This window comes from Cyprinus carpio, chromosome A1, assembly GCF_018340385.1.
Source record: "Cyprinus carpio isolate SPL01 chromosome A1, ASM1834038v1, whole genome shotgun sequence".
Taxonomy (NCBI): Eukaryota; Metazoa; Chordata; class Actinopteri; order Cypriniformes; family Cyprinidae; genus Cyprinus; species Cyprinus carpio.
Window position 1 is genome coordinate 18825295 of NC_056572.1, and position 21029 is coordinate 18846323.

The 21029-nt window shown below is 35.2% G+C and overlaps 1 protein-coding gene across 2 annotated transcripts in view; it reads right to left on the reverse strand.

Annotated features, from left to right (window-relative positions):
• LOC109080004 (radixin-like) overlaps positions 1-2572 on the reverse strand; it is a 106868-nt gene extending 104296 nt beyond the window's left edge. Inside the window, exon 1 of one of the 2 annotated variants that reach the window (XM_042756333.1) lies at positions 2262-2572. The gene's annotated coding sequence lies outside the window, so the exon portion shown is untranslated. The remainder of the gene's footprint in view (positions 1-2261) is intronic. The other variant, XM_042756349.1, reaches the window with a different exon arrangement.
• Positions 2573-21029: the final 18457 nt, after the last annotated feature.

The window sequence follows — 21029 nt, forward strand, 5'->3', positions numbered from 1 at the left end:
ATCAGTCTGTGTGTAATGAATGGATATAATATACAAGTTTCACTTTTTGAATGGAATTAGTGAAATAAATAATCTTTTTGATGATATTCTAATTATATGACCAGCACCTGTATATATATAAGTCTGGCGAGTAAACTAAAAAATGTACGAGCCAATGGCGATTCAATTGCCAAGGTGTCCATAGAGGGTTGTTTGGAGATATGAAGTAATCACATTTCATGAATCATTTAAATCCTAACATTCTTCTACCTGAAGACCTGACCCTCCTGCTGTAGATAATCAACCAATACATTTTTGTTGAAATCTTGTAGGGTTGTTTGTGCATTCATCTAAAGACCAGCTTAATTTAGGCAAAACAATTTCAGGGACATTGGGAGATATAGGCTAAAGGGTTTTTTTTTCTTTCTTTCTTTTTTTTTCATGCCTTATAATGAAGTCTTTGTAAAACTGCACAGATTTTCCAGTTCATAGGGATTTGAAGACGATCGAGCCAATCAGAGTGGGTACGGGACAGAACAGTACATGCAGCCCCACCACATTCAGGCTTCTATCCTGAGGCCACAAGAGGGCGCATCGAGCAAAATATTATGCACGTTTCTTCAAAGTTTAATACAATAACAACTATCTTTGAGAAAAGTGCATAATGTTTAAAATAATGTTTATAAACCATATATAATTAATAAAGTTGCTTAGACAATTAGAAAAAAAAAAACAGCACCATGCGTGTATGTATAGTTTAATACAAAGGCCCGAAAACCAATCACAAAAGTAGGCTACTTTCTTCATTTAAAAACTTTAGATACAGTCAAATGGGGAAAAACCGCCAAAAAGTATTGAGACATGTTTTGAACTTATAAGTTGAACTTACATTAATTTAAGTAAGTAATAGTAAGTAAATGGCTTAATTTATGTAGAGTCAGCTAGTCTCAAACAAATAGCTGTACATGTATAATAACACTTCAATAACATCTGTTGTGATGTAGAGTGGAATCACACTTTAAATCTTCTAAATACTATGTCTGCAGTCATGAATCAATCTTTACAAAACTTTACAGTCTCTGAAATACATCCAATTGTTAAACCCATTTTGAATGAATGAATGAATGAATGAATGAATGAATAATATTCAGCATCTGGCATAAGGATAACCCAACATAAATTGTAGCCTAGAATGATTAGTTCATATAGATATGGGATTAAGTAGAAAAGGTTAAGATCTTCCAGAATTTAACCATCAGGTATGCAAGCTTAAATTGCGTCATTTAGCTACTGCCCAAATGCAGCTTACATTCTTCTTATTTTGTTGGATGAGCTAGGGTACGTCTGAAGTCCTCTGAAATCTGCATGCATGAACGAATTTACGCAATGTTACCAACCCCATGCTCTCATGAATTTGCGTAGCGACGTCTGATACACTAATGTCCTTCCTTGCTAAATATATAAACCAACTGCAGTCCCTGCTGACAACGACATAATTTAATAAGGCGTTTTTGAATGTCTCATAAATTGTGGGCTATCCTGTGTCCATATTAGGATTGGGGCATTGTCAGTCAAGTAAACAAGTTAGAAGCATTACTTAACCTTAATTAATAACATTTCCACAGGCAGTCTAGTAACACTATTACGAGATTAGGCTCTATGTATTAGTTGGTAGTATTTCGCAGACCGAATGCCACGGTATTGCCAGCGCTTTTCTTAACGTTGGGGGGTCTTTAAAATAGCAAGTAAAAAGCATCTACTCAGATTGAGATGTAAAACTTATTAGAGACTGTGGGTGAGGGGGAAAGTTCAGCTGAGACAAGTAGCCTGATACCCAACAAACTGCCTTTATAGTGGCCATTATACTCAAGGCTGCCTGTCTGATGGCAATTATGATTTTAAAACATTAAAATTACGTTGCGACCACATGTCAGTCCAAGACATGTGCCGCAATCAGATTTGAATAGAGGTCACCGATAATTTCATAGTAACTTGTTTTCCTTCCACTCCAAAGCTGCCAAGCTTGATTTACATTATCATTTGAAATTTTATTGGTATCTATTGGACTTGCACATAGTCCAATATTGCACAAAATTGTCTATTGCACACAGACGTGCTTTTTAAAATGACTTGGAGGATCGTACAAACCAGCAAACGCATGCTTTGCTTTCTGCGGAGATTGATGCTATGAGGCGGCTTATAGACAGGAGAGACCTTAGAAGAAAGCGTACGCAGAACATGCTCAAGACAAGACACTCAAAAATAATCAGAAAAAAACTCACCACAGGAAAACACTGCGTTTTCTAAAACAATGAAAATGTCCCCCAATATGTAGCCACACTCCAGATAAAGGCGCACTGTTATTTCAAAATTGCGATCACCGTATATCCGATGGCACGCAACACTGTTATAACGGTGATGGTTAGAGAAGCTCTACAACCTACCGCAAGGAGATTAGCTAAAATAGTCAATATGGCCGGCGTTAGAAGGCAGCATGAGGCGTGGTTCGTTGATAGAGGAGAAGGGGAGACGTGCGCCTCTCCATGTCAGGTTGGTGTTAGATTGAATTTAGAGGGGTCACAGCAGTGGCGCCTGCAGGTGTACGGCGGTACGCACTGTGCGTACCATGAGCGCTCAGACTGACCTGGCATTTGCCCCGCAAACATTTCAGCAGTTGTTATAGGCCAGTGTGTCCCATATTTCTGTCGACTGAACCAGCCATGACATTAATTATGAATTTATCAGTCTTTTGCATGCCAAAATCAATTTCTGCTTATAAATATTATGCCAAATAAAAGCAGAAAAATACGCACTTTCATAAGATCGGTTTAGCCTGCAGCAATTAATTTTACAAATGGGAATACAACGAATTCATGACAACGTTTTACATTCAAGCTACCCATACAATTTATAGTGAAAAGTACCTATATTTGACGTCCGTGCAGGGCTCTGATCCACTTCATCCTACACTGTTTTGTTGTCTGTTTTAGTCTGTGAGCATGCTCTTGATCATCGGCGTATGTTTGCTTTTGACACTGGTAGGGACATAAACCCAAGTAACACCACACACACACACAAAATAAAAATAAAAACCCACCCAATAATTGCTAAGTTGTTATTTTGTGAACCAACAACATCAGCATCAGACTAGTACTGGTTGTCTGTATCACACATCACTTTATTTGAATTAATCAAATTGGTCCCAGGATAATTCTGAAAGAATACTCTGCTGAAATAACGAACACAACTTTCATGCGCATCTGATTGAACCGCACACTCTTATTGCAGTGTTGTTTTTCAAACAACATCAATTTCAAGTTAAAGTTTGTCCGCTGCGGCTCAGGATGCTGTTCCAAATCCTGCTGCACCACAGAGTGCCACTTACATATATATATATATATATATATCATATATATATATATATATATATATATATACACCATAAAATCACATTATATCTGTCCCAAATTATTGTTAATGTTCATAATGACTTTATCCTAGACTGGAAGATTGTGTATCTTAAATTCGACCTTTTTCTGTCCGATTGCGCTTTCTCTTTCCGTTTGCTCTGTTTTGTCAAACACCTTCAAAAAACTTCAAACTCATCGATGCAACTTTGTTAATACCTGAAGTGAACTTCTATATTAACTGTTTTGGACTGCTGTCTTGAATTGGGTAAAATACCCGTGAGTTGTTCTAATCGCGGCGCTGCGCTTCTCCTCCGGTGAACTACTATATTCGTCGTGTATTAAATGCGCGTCGTTGAAAGCGCACAGTTTTCTACATAAAACTTCTTACGTAGCCTAATATCAATAGTATGTCATTTCAGATGCGACCGAAATTACAAAAACACATCCAAATATTTAAATGTTTGATCAAAATTATTGCTAGGGACAGTTTGGCACTCACTGGACATTGATAGGGACACGTCCCTGGTGTGTCCCCCGCCCCCCCAATTCTACGCCCCTGCTCTTGATATATGTATTTTACCGTTTTGTTGAGTTTTAAACATGTGACATTCGTTCTGCTCCAGCTGGCCTTTGCAGACGAATATCTGACTGAGAGGTACAGATTCTCAGACGATGGCATCTGATATTTGTGTAGGCTGCTGGGTCCAAAGAATGATACAACACATGACAGCACGGATCCACGCTCTCACTGTCCCACAGATGGTCTGCGTAGCGCTGCAATTCAGCAAGTGCTACAGTATGTTCCTTTATTCTGTTGGAGATGCGTAAAACCTCAATAAAGGCACTATTTGCCGCGCAATAAGAAATAGTCTAGCACTGAAATCACTTGCACACATATTCATCACCTTCCCTGGCCACAGAACTATTGTTGTATTATGTGGGAACTGGTATACATGTAAAAAAAAAAGAAAAAAGAAAGAAAAAAAAGAAGAAAAGTTGTGTTAGACATGCAGTGCTAGTAACAACTATTGTTAGTCTTTCGGGCCAGTAGAATTTACCAGAGACTCTCAAGCCACCTCAATTTTTTTTTAAGTGCCTTGGACATCATGAGTGTGTCAGAAGTTTTACTCTGCTAGTTGTAAGAATTATATTTGTAAGAATATATAAGAAGTATACTATAACTCAGGTGAGTTCTCTTGTGTGCTGCTAGGAGACAAAGGCTATGCCTAGGGTTGCCAACATCAGAAAAGGAAAATAAGGGACAATCGTGGTTTTTCATAGAAAAATAAGGGACAGAATAAGGGACACACACACACACAGGCCTATATCTTTTAGATTTGTAATACTGAGTGTCTTATGCTCATCAATGCTGTATTTATTTGATCAAAAATACAGAAAAAATATTGTGAAATATTATTGCAATTTCTAAAATCGGAAACTTTAATTTATTTCTGTGATGCAGCACTGAATTTTCAGCATCATTACTCTAGTCCTCAGTGTGACATTCTCCTTTAGAAATCTTTCTTATTCTGATTTATTATCAGTCTTGGACCTGTTGTGCTGCTTAATATTTTTTGGAACCTGTGTTCAATAAATAAAATGGTAAAAGTAAAAAAAAAAAAAAAAAAAAAAAAAAAAAAAAAACGGAATTTATTAAAAATAGAAATATTTTCTAACAATATCACTTTTTATCCATTGAACACATCAATGCTGAATAAAATTATTCTAAGAGTTTCATTAAAAAAAAAGAAAAAGAAAAGAAAAAAGAAATTTACTGACCCCAAACTTTTGAATAGTATATTTAACACAATTCTTTTATTTTGAAAAAATACTTTTCTCCAAAAATATTAAGCAGCACAACAGTTTCTAACATTGATTATAAATTCATATAAATTCAAATCAACACAAAATATTCAAACAATTATAACAAATCAGCATATTAGACTGATGTCTGAAGGATCATGTGACACCGAAGTTAAATTGCAATAATAGGCAATTTCACAAAATTACTTTTCTTTTCTTTTTTTTTTTTATCAAATAAATGCAGGCTTGATGAGGATAAGAAACTTCTTTAAAAAACATTACAAATCTAACTGATCCCAAACTTTTGAACGGCAGTGTATACAGTACATATACAGTCTGTAGGCAATCTACCTCATAAACAGTAAAATGTTCTCCCACTGTGCAATACAAATATGTGCAATAACCTTATACTATTTATCACTCTACATCCTAGCACATCCCTACAACTTTATTTTTTTATTCTATTCATATTCTACATTATTTTATCTATATCACGCCTGTATATTTATCCTTTGTGTGTGTGTGCTTTATTTATATTTATACATGTGTACTGTATTTTATTCACACAATTAGTTTTTTCATTCCAACTTTTTTTTTTATTATGTGTGTTGTTGTCTCTGTGTACTGGAAGCTTGTGACACTAAAACAAATGCCTTGTATGTGCAAACATATTTGGCAATAAAGCTCTTTCTGACTTCTGATATGGGTGTGTTTGCTCAAAATGATTTGCAGAAGTCGAAACGCGTACATTAAATAACCTACCTCCGTTAGCGCGAGACCCGCTCGCTGTTTAGCTTGAGCGACCAGCTGGCGGAGGATTCCGCTTGGTCTTAAAAATCAAAACACTTATCTAAAAAGAATTATTAATTCTCAATTTAGAGTTTGTTATTCGTATGGTCTAAATACGGGACAAACTGTGTTCCGTATAGCTTTCATACGGAACACGTCTTTGATGCCTTAAATACGGGACAATTCCATATTATATGGAACGGTAGGCAACCCTAGCTATGCTTGTCAGACATTCTTTGCAGACCCCCTTGCAGACCCCCAAACTCCAACACAGCAGGCTAACAACCATAACCATGCTCATGCCAGAAGGATGGCTCAAATCAAAATGACCTTTGGCCTCCTGAAATCACAAGCCTGCACCACCTGAGGGTCTCCCCAGACAGGGCCTGTGACATGACTGTTGCCTGCACAGTGCTGCATAATATTGCCAGCCTAAGAAAATAAAAGAGTTGCTTTAGATATTGACTGGGACAATGCTGCCATCTTAACCAGATACCATTAATGGTAGACTGGTTAGAGAACAATACATAGCATATTATTTCAGTTAATTTTTTAAATTATTTAAATTAAAATTAATTTTTTTTTTCTGTCATCACTTCTGTCAGCTTGGAGCTTTGGAGAGAAAAAATAACGATGATTAATACATTGTTTTACAGTCATGGTTACAGTGTGAACTGAAATTACTTAATTCTCTTTCTAGTTTCTGTACTTTATCACTGTAATGGTTAAACAAATCAAATGCAAAATATAAATAACATGTATACTATATGATACAAATGTTATATTATTTGACCAGTTTTAAAGTTTTACTACATTTTGTTCCTGAAATCCACACTTTTGGAATCAAGATAATCAAAGGTAATCAAACCAACTTAATAAAACATGTTTCATGGGTAAAGTGTTTTGGCAAAAAGAACATGTTGGTGGATATTCTACTAATATTAAAAATGTGGGTCATTGTTGAATGTCCTATTCTGCAATGGGTATAAACTATCTGTTCCCACTGATTTGGAAGTATGTTTCTTCTCCCAACATTTAGACTGATTTAAAAAGAAAATATGCAAATTACTGTATGATTTGATTTAGCCATTTGTTATTATAATGTAAAACATTTTAATTGTTATTTGTCTGTAGAATATAAGTAAAACATTGTTAAAGTACTGCAACGTTGCTGATTTCACAACTTGACTAACACATATTTGAGTCAAAATGATCTTCATCTGAATCACAGTGCACCACAATGCAGTATATGATTAAAGACAAAAATCACATGGTTAAATTTTCACAATCTTGCACAAAAAACAACCCAACTTTTTTTGTCACTAACTGCATTTTGTCAACTAAATTTATAATTTTGGGCGAAAGAAAAAAGATTAACAATGTTTATATTCCAGACAGTCCATGTGTGTAAAAAAAAAACATTCAATTTTCGCTTTGTTATTAAAAACTTTTTTGAATGATTGAGCAAACAATTAGGAATGGTACAGAATAATCATCATAACAAACTTTATTATGGCATAACAGATACATTTTGGCAAAGTTATTAAACAACACATTTTAGGGACTCTCGGGGTAAAATAAGAATATTATAAAAATGCTTAATAGTTGTAGGCTCATTTACTTGGAGCATATACTGTACCTCAGGTAAATCATTAGGACAATCACTAACCATGACGCAATCTATAAATTATTTTGCATATTAACAATTATACTCCAAGCATAATGTCATTCTACGCTGAAACATACCTTTTTGAAAATCTTTTGTGATCCAGTGACAATGCACTAATATTTAGAGAGTCGCTTTAACATGAAACAGGAACGCTTGAGGCATTCTGCCAATCACAACGCACTGGATAGCTGGCCAATCAGAGCACACCTCGCTTTTCAAACCAATGAGCTTTGTAAAAAATGACGCGTTTCAGAAAGGTGGGGCATAGAGGAGAAACAATAATGTACATTATGTGGATAAGAAAGTGTTTTTTGAACCTTAAACCGCATAAAAATAATATTCTTTTTAGCATGACCCCTTCTGGGAAGCTTGAAACTTGAAACTTGATGAGATTCATACTTGGCTTTAATAAACAAAACATTGATTGCTTTGTTAATGTAAAAAAACAAAACAAAAAAAAACAATACATATATATATATATATATATATATATATATATATATATATATATATATATATATATATATTATATATATATATATATATATTAGTATTTACCTCGCTGCTTGTGATGAACTTCGATACATCATGTGGCTTTCTCTTTATTGTCTGTGTTTTTAAAATATTATAAGGGTATTATAAATATTATAAGGGTAAAAACAGATTTTAGTGATTTGATATATAAACATTATTTCAGGTAATTAAATTTTTTTTTTTTTTTTTTTTTACTTAATTTTAAATTTAATCTATACAATTTTAAATGTTGGGAAAGGAAACAAGGGGTATGTCTGCTGACTTCAGATAACTCCGACCATAAATAAATAAGGTGTCCCATCTATAATTTGATAATAATTAATTTGCGGGGGTGAAATATGCAAGCTTCACCAACAGAAGTGTGATTTAACGGAGAGCAGGTGTGCATTGCCCTTCATCATCACAGTTCCCCGTCCCCTAATTATGCTCACTATGAAGCGCTGCCATCAGGGGGCCAGTTGCAGTTGATGTTTTTTTTATCAGAGCTGTTAGCATCAGTGATGGATACCCATTGACTAAAACTGGCCGTGGAGAGAAGGGGGGCTCTGTTATCATGGTTGCCAAAACACTTTAAACAGATGTTCTTGCATATGACCGAACACAGGATACACAGGTAACATTGTAGACCCTCACTTGTGGGCTCTGCATCCTGCCTCATGGGGTGTAAAGAAGAACATTATGTTTGGGCAGCATAAGTGTCAAACTGAAATGTTTTGTTCTGACATCAGCCTATACTAACAGCCATGCTACAGGAAAGTCTATGGGCTGTAGGCCCTGATTCATTCATAAAAATGTTACATATTACACATTCACAAGTACTAAATCCATAATGCTTATTAAAGGTTTCTCCGGTTACAAGCCAAAATGTTTTAAACAAAGATCTAGGTGGAAATTGATGTGATTATCATTGATGATAATTTGTGATGTTATCATATATTTTATTTGCTGTTTGAAGTGAAGTGACATGTGGCCAAGTATGGTGACCCATACTTGGAGTTTGTGCTCTGCATTTAACCCATCCAAGTGCACACACACAGCAGTGAACACACACATACCATGAACACACACCCGGAGCTGTGGGCATCCATTGTTGCAGGCACCAAGGCAGCAGTTGGGGGAGCCTTCGGTGCCTTGCTCAGGGGTCTCAGCTCAGTCATGGTATTGATGGTGGAAGAGAGTGCTGCTTATCCACTCCCCCACCAACAATTTCCGCCGGACCTGAGACTCAAACCCGCAGCCTTTGGGTTACAAGTCCAACTGAGGGTGAGGACCATTTCATTTTTAGCTGGACTTTTCCTTTAAGGTTTGACCATCATGCTTAGTTTTTAGTTCTAGTTTGTAAACATAGAATTACTTTTTCTTGTAAACCTTTTCTCATGAGATTCTTGTGAAAGCAGTGTTTATCTTGTGGCTGTTTGTGGTCCTGTCTAGGGTTTAACAGTCAGGCACAACACAATACCCATTTTTTTCCTGCTCCACAAGCCTCTTATGAGAGTCTGCTTGTGTGTAGAGTATGTATCTCAATTATGTTCATCAAAATGTAATAGTAAAATAGAAATAGTCCTTTCTGTGTCACAGGTGCTCCTGGAAATACTTATCACAGTCATTTTAAGATTCTGGCTTTCTGATCTATCATTTATCTAAACCCACACCCAAGCAGAAAATAAGTAGTAAGTAGTAAGAAGTCAAAGTGCAGGTCATCAATTCTTCAGTCCCCTTGGGTAGACAAGGCTTCAGTGTTTTGCTCATGTGAAGAACCAAACTTCAGACTTACATGTTTCCAGCAGTGAGCATCAGACTGGCCTCTATGTAGACAGAATTCACTTTCATTGTCATAAAGATGTCAATTAGCCCCTGAAGGGCCTGCTGTTATCTCAGCCTCTCACTGCTGATGCTTATTTTTCATATACTGTACCTTCATTCCCATCTCGCTATGATGAGAAATACACAATACAGTTCTTATTAGAAGCCAGCTTTGCACTACTTTATGTTGTCAGTAATGTAGTTGAAATGTAGGTCTAGCTGCATGTAAAAGCTTTCATAGTGTGTGTTTAACCATAAAAGGAGTGTTTTTTTTAACTGTGTGTGGCCTCACCTCAACTGAGAGCTAAATTCACACAGCTGTGTGGCTTCCCTGAGGGACAGAGAATGGCCATCAGAGGCACTGATCAGATGGTTTGATGTGTGGTTAAATACAAATGATAAACAAGGGATGTAAAATGTCATTAGGCATATATATATATATATATATATATATATATATATATATATATATATATATATATATATATATATATATATATATATATATATATATGAGAATCCATCCTAAAGTCTTGAGACTCCCCAATTTATTTATTTATTTGATTTTGTTTGTTTGTTCAGGGACAATTCACAATATATATAATGTAACAGTCTTAGCTTAAAGCCTAACTATAGTCCAAGGTGGCAATTCCAGCAGTGACATTAAGAACAGTGTTTATTCAGATTTATACAGTATACACACAACACTATAAAATACATAAAAAAGTAATTCTAACGTGACTGATTTCCCTTTAGCCATTTTGTACACCTAATTGAATTTTTTTTAAGTACCACTTATTTAGACAGTGTCTAAAATCTGTAATTGCTTTAGAATTATTAGCCTTAATGTGAACAATGCTGAATATCATTATGATTCAGTTATTTTTGGTTTCTAAAGGGAACAGTTAAATTAAACAGCTGCTTTTCATATGAAGATAACATCATTAACCACAAAAAAAAAAAAATACCACCATCACACCACCATTCACAAACCTGTATGTTCTTTTTTTTTTAATAATGTCCTGTTTAATGAGAAAGAAACTCAATTGGGTTCACAGTTGTTTTATTCAGAATATCACCCATTTATGGGTGAACTATTCATTTAAATCTTGACATTTGTGCATCTTTGTATAATATGTCTTATTTATGTGTATTGAAGGGAGGATAGACATTTGTGAAAGGTCAGGCTGCTTTAAATTTGCAGTCTGAATATTTAATTTCTTCAATATGCCATTAAAGCATCTAGAGGGCTGACGTACACATGACGTCTCAATGTCCTGTGTTGTCAATATTAGGGTTATTGTTGCATTTGGTGGGAAAAGAGCAGAGAAACTGATGAGCATTGTAATTTTTTTCTGTATTTAATGCTAGTGAAGAACAGCAAGGGATGAGGCATATCTCACAAGCATATTTTGCTTGCTGTGTTAATACAGTTTTGAAGGAGTGATGCAGGCATACTCAGAACTGCCCTGTCAATCAAAGAACCGTTTCCTCTGAGTGCGTTTTCCATGGGTCAGAGAGTGAAAATGCCCCGTCTCTCCATTTCCTTGTAGGTGAATCACTACCTTGTGCTTTTTATCTAGGCATGACCTGTTGCTAGGTAACCCTGGGTCACAGCTGTACGAGGAAAGTGGAGCTTCTTTTTTTATTTATTAGCGAGTTATAGAGGAGGCAGGATGTAATTTATACGTTTGATATTGCCAGGCAGCTCAAGTTTGAGATTATAAAGGGGTAGTGGTTGGAACAAAGCATATTCAAGATGCGGGTTGTAATTTAGGAGCATTTATGATGTTCAGATGTTATATACAATCAAAAGAGATGGATAAAAATGAAATCTTGGGCTATGTTTGATGCATATGGCATAGTGCTTAGGGATCAGAGCTCAGTGTGTCAATTCTGGTCAATTTCGGGTAAAAAAACACTCATTGGTGCATTATTGCTTGTAGTTTATTAACAGATCTCTTAAGATATAACACTGGGTAATCTATTTTGTACACGTACAGTAGGTAGACATCCAAAACGTCACTTCTACCGCCGCTCGTACCGCCGCCGCGGCGTCTGCAAAGTGCATTTGCAGCTTTTGACCGCTGAGTGGCGCTTTAATCACAAGTTTTCAAACAAGCGCATCAAAGCACATTTTCGCAAATAGACGTCAGTTTTGCCTCTCTGATGTGTTACATTTGACGGCTGCAGTCAGGGAAAATGAAAGAAAAACACTATAGTTAAAAAAATTTTAATATTCACAGATGAAAGTTTGGTAATTATGAAGTTATGTGCATTTCTTAGAACGAATTCAACCAGGATAAATGTCAAGCCTGTGCCTGAGCCTGTGCTTATATTTTCTCTAAGCTACACAGTATTACACCATATTTTAGATTAGACACATTTAATAGGTGTGCAGTATTATATAATATGAATTATGTGTTATATTATTCAAAATAAATTGTGGGTTTACTTTGCATCAGAGCATTAAAAGTGGTAGCCTATTTTAGTGAGCTAGGCTACATGGATTTATATGCAAAATGTCAATATTCTCATATATTAGGCCTATATTTTAATTTATATTTTAAAATTACTTTAATAAAACAACATGCATTTTTGTTATTCGTTAACTGTCCTTTATTTTGACAGACAACTTCTTGGGAAAATATATCTGTCTGTAAGAAATTGTTGCTTGTTTTATAAATTATTTTCTTTTAGTAAAACGTGAGGCACTGTATAATTTCGTTCCCATTATTTAGGCCTGACTAAAACAAGAAACGAATAAATTAAACCTGCACGATTTAGCTAAATCATTGAAATTCTAAAGAATGGACGGATTAATAAAAACGTCCTCACGATTAAACTCAAGTTCTCTCATTATAATCACCAAACTGCAAATGATGTAAAAAAAAAAAAAAAGAGCTTCATTAATAGACAACTTCAGTGATTTTAAAGGGAGCCGCCGTTACTTGCTTACATAGAATTTAAGTAAAAAAAAAAAAAAATTGCAGCCGCATTTAAATGCAGGTGTGTAAAATGTCTGCGTGCAAGATTTGCGCGGCGCGAGTGATGCTGAGTGCATGCGCAGCATTTATTCTTATTTGTTTTATCTTCACTACAAATCTTGTTTGGTTTTATTTTGGATAATTGCATGTAAAAAATAATTTACGTTGTAATGCATATGCAAAATATGAATAACTATTCATATTTAAGTGTTTGTGCGAAAATTATTAATGCGCATGCAGGACAGGGAGGCGCCCTCTAGATCACTTGAATTTTTTCCTGATAATGAATTAACTTAAAATTGTGGTGTCTCCCATACATGAGAAATATATCTACAGAAAGCTTGAAATGTCTTTTAAACGAATCAATTCAGAACGAAAGCATTGTGTAATCTGTGAAGGTTGTATGTCTCTTTAAAGGCGCGTTCATGTGGAGAGAGGCAGCACTGTGAATTTCATCTTGCAGCCGACAAGAAACATTTGTTTATTAATAAATAATTAAAATGTCTACTTTTTTTTACAATTATTGGGCTACTTCTGCCTGTGCTTTGGGGCAAACTTAATGCATGTGCTTGAGCGCGAAATATATTAAGGCTCATTATGGATTATATATGTAAATGTAATATAATCCTGCGATTAGTTGAATAATGACAAATGAACGACTAGTAACTAGAAAAATCTTACATGGGAGGCAGACCTATTAAATAGCCTCCTAGACATCTCTGTTAAAGTTTTTAAAGCATTTTATACGCGTTTGCATAAATTCTTCTTTCAGAACGGTCTGTAATGGATAGATGCCTTAACACTGATTTTTCCTCTGAAACACAAAAACGAAAATTGAAATAAAATTGATTTTTTTTTTTTTTTGAGAATGGCCAACCCTTCTCTGCAGATATTGTTGCTTCTGGTTTGTGCATTGTAAATAGGCTACAAAAATAATAATTAAAAAAAAAAAAAATAATAAATATTAATTAATAATAATAATAAATGTCTCCAAAAAGTTTTTTTTGTCATGTCTGTAACGCATGTGTATTCCCAAATCTAAAAAAGCCTATAAAACATCATAGACGGATCATACTGATGTCTGGACTGGTCTGGATGTCGTTTGCGAATTTATTTATTTATTTTATTGAGTTAAGGCAACTTCCTCTGAAGTTATAATAACTAATAAACTATATTGCTATAGATTAGTCAACATTTGAAGTGGATCAAAACCTTTCTTCAAAGTTGCCCTAAAACCAAAATGACGAGTCCTATCTAAACCTGTTCTACAAGTTTGATACCCTCATAAGACACTGTGCATATGAAAGACCAAGAGATTCACACCTTTATCTCGACCCCCACAAGCTATACATAACTACCCCAACCCCCTCCAGCTGAACTGAATTCGGTCTGTTTTTTGGCTGTGAGGAACAGTGTGTTCTCATGTTACTGTGTTGAAACATGCCTGCACTCACAGCAGCCTTACTCTTTTTATTCATTATTTTCCCGCAGCCCATATTGTTGTTTTCACAAGACCATAATAATAACAAATTATCAATTGATAATTAATCATTATTTTACGAAAATCATTGTTATTTGTGAACGTAGCGTTTGCGCAAGGCTTTAAGACCAAGCGGAGTCCTCCATCAGCATCTCCCGCTTCACAGCGCGCGTGACTCGCGCTAACTGCACCCAGCTTCAAAGTCCACAAATTTTGATTTAACTAAATCAGTTTGAGCGAATACAACTTACTGATCATGAGCCCAACATTTAGCAAGACAGAAAAACATTCAGTCTACCTGAAGGAAGATGTATTTCATTGTAAGTTAATGCTGTTAATTAAATAGAGAGTTAAAGAGAGAGAGAGAGAGAGAGAGAGAGAGAGAGAGAGAGAGAGAGAGAGAAAAAATAAAAAAAAAACCGTGTTGGCTATTCCTAAACTTGGAGCTCATTATTGAAGTACAAATCCAAACACCAGAAGCAAACTCTCAGTGTTCTTTCATTGAAAAGTATGCATTTTGTTTATTCACAGGCTATATGGTTGAAATAATATTTTAGTTCAAAACTTTAAGTGCCATTGTTTAAAAAAATGCTTTACTGGCTAACGCAGCGGTTCTCAACCCGCGGCCCGTCACGAATTCAAATGCGGCCCACCATGCTGAACACAATTAAAAAAAATAACTTTCAGTTTTACAATTCATTTTAGTTTTTACATTCATTTAAAAATGTACTAAAAAATATAAGCTATAGCGCTAATGTTTATAAGTAAAATTCTTTTGTTTTTCATATATTATTTTCAGACATGAGCAGACCTACGTTCCGCATTTTATGAACACATACAAGCGCGCACTTTGGCAGAATTCAGTTCAAATAGTCATCAACAGCCATTAGTTCGGTAAAATTGAGCATCAGAATTGACAAATTTGTTTTTAAGGGAGTAAAAAGAAGTGTGGAAATGCCAGCAAATGAACACATACAAACAAGAATAGTCACAGTATCAGCAGTGAAGGAGAGTGATGGATTTTCGGTTTGCGCCGTAACTCACTTGAAGCAGTTCAGGCAAATAGAAACACCCCATACTACGCAGCAATCATCCTTAATTGCAGAAATGTGGCAAAACATCTCTGGAGAGAACCTCATATTATTAAATTCGAAAGTGCTTTCCATATTTGGATCAACATAGGCTACATTTGTGAACGCACATTTTCTGCAATGTCGCGCGTCAAGTCATGCTCCCGTGCGCGTCTTACAGACTGCAACTTACAATCGCAACTTCATTGTGCTGTTACTCCTTTCGAGCCGAATTGGTCAGCTCCCGACAGCATCAGGTGTTTTATTTATGGGGAGTAGAATTATTAATTTATTTCAATGAATGTAATCGATTAAATATCATAATATTTAGGCTATAATATTATAAATCAGGTTGGTTTGTATTGATAACGTAATATGTAAATGATATGCGTGCGGCCGCGAGACTTGCACTTGCACCATAGTGCGGCCCGCTGGAAAAAAAAGGTTGAGAACCACTGGGCTAACGTTTCATAGCCCTTCAGTTGTTATGCTTTAAAATCCCATAACATTTGTAATTTCACAGTATTTTCACCTCCCTAAATCACTAACCTTTAAAGTCACAATTCTATAATGGTCAAATTTACTCAGGCCGATGGCACTTTTAATTACATTATGTTTTTTTTTTTTTTTTTTTTTTTTTTTTTAGAATAATTGTAGCTTACATAAATAGGTGAAGCAAAACAAATATGAATAATATTTGGATCGTCCCTTATTTTTTCCCTTATTTTCTACAAGAATAAACATGATAACATATTATTAATTCATAGAAATAATTTAAGCAATTAAAACCTGATAACATATTATTAATTCATAGAAATAATTTAAGCATTTAAAACCTTTTTTTAAAAACTTGAACTTCAATACTATTAAACTGACTTTAAAATCTCAAGGAGTTTATAAGTTAAAAAAGGGTAAAATGTCACAGTGCATGTTAAATAGCCTAAATTAACTTGTGTTTAACAATATAATTAGAACTAACAATATAATTCGATTTTTTTTTAAATGAACAATTCCTGTATAAAATGGGACAGCAACCTTTATATCAAACATTTTTAAATCGTCCGCTGAGCAACGCGCTAGGCAGGTTGAGCGTGAATGTGCTGCACAAAGTCATTTTCAGATGCAATGAAAATTAAAAAATAAATAAAAAACCCTGGATAGCCTAGATTAGTCCCAGACTCTGTTCCTAAGTACATAATAATTATAATTACCCCACAGTAACAAATTTTAACCGATTAATCACCTATTTTCGTTTGCTGCATGTTATTTTATTTATTTATTTATTTATTTTTTAAAACAGGCTAAAAAATAAATTAAGTTTGTGAGAGGAAAAAATATATAAGTATATATATAAGAATATATAAGTCATGTATAAGTTGCATTTTATTACATTCAGAAATAATAACGGCTGGCCTAATAATGTTATAATGTGCCAACAGGATATTTTTAGTTCTCTTCACTTAACAACAAATCCTTTAAATTTAACAAATTTATCAGAACAGAACAATAATTACAAATATATAATTCTAATGGATAAATAAAATTGCAGTATATAATAATATAGGCTTAGCTATAAACAAACAAAAAAAATAAAATAAATGAATAATAATTTAAAGCGAACCATAAGGTAAGGTTGGGCTCTCATTCGGGAGAAATCCAAACGTTTCCATATTCGTGATGTTGCCTATTTCAAGCTTAACTATTATTCATTAGGAAAAATAGGCTTTGTAGTTCACGCGTGTTTCAGTATCGACGGGGAAAAAAATAAAAATCATAATTAACAAAAATATGCCAAAGTGGACCGCTGCTCGCGCCAAATGGCACGGTGAACGGCTACTGTTTCCAATGAATGTGCGCGAGGCACCAGCGCGATCAAACAGCTGAAACAGAAAATACAAAATTTTTGGTCACACAGTAAAGGCATAATTCAAAAATGCAAAGTGTTAGCAGTTTGAAAAATCAAGAATAATAACAGAATGAATCATAATTATTGCTAAATGCTGGACCGTTCTCATTTCTATCTGCAAATGGAACCTGAAGGATTTTTTTTTAAACCAAGAATGAACCGAAATGAAAACATTTAGCTTTTTATCCGTATATATAGGCCTTATATTTAATGACTGTTTAATAACAATAGCAAGCATAAGATCCTTTGTGTAAAGGTCTTCTTTTCATTTTTGATGAGTAGACTGTAGCCTAAGACTATCCTACATTTTGAAATTAACTCACTGTAAATTTTTTAATGGTTTTTTAAAGATGGTACAATGTTATATCATAATGTTATTATTGTTTTACCTCCTCCTTTTATCTCATTTCACAAATACATTCAGTTCGCAACCCGTCCCTTTGCGCCAGCTGGTGGTAGTTTCGCGAAGGATTTTAACACTTGACTGACTTGAAGTTAACGCCGCGGCCCTGCGGCGGCGGTACGCGCGGCGGTATTACTACGCTAAAAGAAATCGCAGACCAAACCAGCAAATCATCGACTGGACGCTAGAAGCTGACTTTAAAATGCCCAACTTAATAGCAAATCGAATGGCCACTAGAAGCCGGCTGCAAAAAGGCAGTCAGTCCCATAAACACACAATCCCAAAATTAAAAACCTAAAACCATGCAGCCGAAAATAAAATGTGTTTACAGCCTGGTACAAAAAGTGGTTTTGGTCTATAAAGCTAATTTTGCCCTTGATGACAGCTGTGAAGGGGGTGATTTCTTTTTTATAACTCATCCGTTTTAATTATATTAAGCCTTAAAGTTCTGCATAATTAAGGGTGTGGGCACTTGAGTGACAGGCTGTCACCACCATTGAGCTAGGTGTGTGTGGTTTCAGCAACCAGCTTTTTTAATATACTTTAAAGGGCAAATTTTTTGTTGTTGCACATTACTCAGAGTAGATTTAAAACATGAGTTCCTTAAATGTGAAATCGTAACCGCGCAAGTGAAAATGTGCCATGCCTTTTTTCCCCTAATGATGTTCTCCTGATTTATCTCTGCAAGATGATGCGGCTTTAATTTGTGCCGCATCTGTTGAATTTTCACATGCCTGTCATGAGTGAGCATTACCATGTTTACCTCTTTGACCCCTAATAAAAAAGCCCTGCCTTATCACGGTCTTGCCAAGACAAAGCAATCGTGCTTTGTTAAATTCTGCACTAATGTGTGTGATGCATTTTTTTTCTCAGATCGCCCCTTTAGGCCAGCACAGATCAAAACAAATGCACCTGCAATTTTTGCATCTGCCACTCCCTCGAGACCTGTAAAAATTGACTCCCAGGCTTCCTCTACGAGGCAATTATGGGCCATCTGTTCCCGTTTTGGTAGCTTCAGCTCGTTTTATTTCTATGATTGTTCCTATAATATTATGCACGCTGAAGGAAAGAATTGGTGAGAAAATTTTATATGGACGTGATGCATTTAATCTGGATATTACAACTTTTCTGTTGGTGTGGAGATGAAGAAAAGACAGTAATAGTTGTCACCACTTAGATAATGCAGATTTAGGTTGTTAGTAGTGAATATTTTTGGAAACATTCTTCGATCAGCGCTTGTAATATATTTTATGACAATTCATCCTATATAAACTCCTCAGCATTTTTATGCAATATTTGTTCTCTCTCTCACCTCATTGTTCATTGTCGAACAGGGAAACCAGGGTCATAATTTCACAGAATATTCCATCACTTAACTCTACAAGAGTATTTTTTCTCTTTTTAAGAGGCGTGTTATTACAGGAATGATAAAGAGCACTACTCACTGAAAGAAAAAGAAAAAAAGATTTTTAATGCTGTTCACTTTATTTAAGCAATTCCTTTTGACAAGACTGGAGTAATGATGCTGAAATTCAGCTTTGCATCACATAAATAAATTATATTTTAATATATTTTAAAATAGAAAAATGTTACTATTTCACAATATTATTTTTTTCCCCTGTATTTTTGATCAGATAAATGCAGTCATGAAAAAACATTAAAAATCATTCTGATCCCAAATTTTAGTATATACAATGGCTTGCGAAAGCATTCAGACCCCTTCATTTGTTTTCACATTTTATGTCGCTGCCTTATGATAAACTTCTTTAAATTACTTTTCTTCCATGTCAATCTACACTCCATACTCCATACTGACAAAGCAAAAACAGAATTGTTAGAACTTCTTAAATTTATTAAAAATAAAAAAATGAAATGAATACATTGCATAAGTATTCATACCCTTAACTAAACATTTAGCTCAAGCACTTATACAGTCTCAAGTCTTTTTTGTTTGATGCGACAAGCTTTGCTCATTAGCATTTGTCAAATATCTGGCATTGTTCTCATCTCTTCACCTCTCAAGCTCTGTCAGGTTGGATGGAGGCAGATGCACATTTTAAGGTTTCTCTAGAAATATTTGATTGGGTTCAAGCTCAGGCTGTGGCTGGGCCACTCAAGGACATTCCCAGAGTTGTCTATAAGTCACTCTTGCTGTGTGCTTAGGGTCACTGTCCTGTTGGAAGATTAACCTTCTGCCCAGTCTGAGATTCTGAATGCTCAGGACTGGGTTTTCATCAAAGCTATCTCTATATTTTGCTGCACTGAGTATTCCTTCTACTCTGACGAGTCCCTCAGTCCCTGCCACTGAAAAACAGTCCCACAGCATGAGGCTGCTACCAGCACACTTTACTTTTGGGATGGTACTATGCAGGTGGTGAGCAGAGCAAACATGATGCTTAGAATTGAGGTTCATCAGACCAGATAATCTTGTTTCTCAGAGTCTGAAGGTCCTTTAGGTGCTTTTTTTGTAAATTCCAAGTGTGTTTTCATGTGTCCTTCTGTAGATTTCTCCTATCTCCACATATGATCATGGAGCTCAACTAGAGTGACTATCAGTTTCTTGGTCACCACACTAACCAAATCCCTTCTCCATCAGTTACTCAGTTTAGCCAGCTCTAGGAAGAGTCCTGGTTGTTTAAAACTTCTTCCATTAAGTGTAACATAGACTACATGCTTCTGTGATCCTTCAATGAAGCAGATTTTTTTTCTGAGCTCTATCACAGATGTGTGGCTTGGCACAAACCTGTTTCTGAGCTGTTTCTGGGCAGTTATTTTGACCTCAGTGCTTGATTTTTGCTCTGATATGCAATACCAGTTGTTAGACCTTTTATTAAGATGTGTGTGCCGTCCCAAATCATACCCATTCAATTGAATTTGCCACAGGTTAATTTCACTTGAAGTATAGTAACATCTACAAGCAAAATGAATGCTCCTGAGCTAAATTTCAACTGTCCCAGATAAGGGTATGAATACTTATGCACAGGAATCCTTTATAGTTACATATAATTATCATTCACCAACATAAAGTTTCAAAACACCACATAAACCACATACACTTCCCAAAATTCCATATAAATTACAGACATGGCCCCACATTCTACATTTATATGGGTGCTTAAATGCAAATGGTTCCCCTAACTATCAAGGAGATGCTTAACAGTTTCACCACTTTCGTCTCTCCATTGAACTTAAAACA